Source organism: Asterias rubens, chromosome 12 (assembly GCF_902459465.1).
Source record: "Asterias rubens chromosome 12, eAstRub1.3, whole genome shotgun sequence".
Lineage (NCBI taxonomy): Eukaryota > Metazoa > Echinodermata > Asteroidea > Forcipulatida > Asteriidae > Asterias > Asterias rubens.
Window position 1 is genome coordinate 15,001,838 of NC_047073.1, and position 857 is coordinate 15,002,694.

Consider the following 857-nt stretch of genomic DNA (forward strand, 5'->3'; position numbering starts at 1 on the left):
ATGTTCTAATCTTTCGCGGCCAGCCGTATTCCGGAACCTTCTAGGACCGGAACTAAATAGTAGTCCGACAAAAAACAACCACCATGCGGGATGCAACGACACGGCCGTAACATTGTGTGCTTTATAATGGCATGGAGTTTATTGCCCATGGGTAATGGCCGGCACACACAAACGCCAAAGTGGACGAAGTACACGTACCCAGCCCATACCAGTCAAAAAACTGGACCGTAGCATAATTATAATAATTCAACGGCTGTTTTATGTAACGTATACGTTTCAGGTTGTATGCAATTCACGAATCGCCTCAGCAGACAAACTTCATAGTGCCAAGAAGAAGAAAAAAACATTACAAATATTGTCACAAGTGATTTGTGTAGGGTCACCTCTGGTGTCCATTCTTCTAGCAGTGGATATAAACACTAAATATTAATTTGCATCCAGACCAAACGCACCCAGCTGGCCGGTTGGTGCTCCGGATGGCGTATTTCATAGTCAAGTTTACATTAGTTTTGTGTAACAATATAATTGTTTTGTATTATGTCTTTTTATTTGCTTTTTTTTCAATACAGAATAATAAAGTAAATACATGTATACGTACACGTTAAGGGCTCGTTAGTTGATTTTCGTTTAAGATTGGTTTCTTGTCTTCCCGCTTGAAAAAAAAAACCGACACCGTAGGCGCGTACTTACTCACGTTTTGTATTAAAACTGCATATAAAACAGTCGTAGGTAGTTATGTGACTAGTGTGAGCATGCGCCTGAATGACTTGCGGGCAGAGCTCGTGTGTATGTGCAATGTCTAATACGCGTGCACCACAACGTACACGCTTTGCTATAGTGTATTGCAGTAGTTTGCG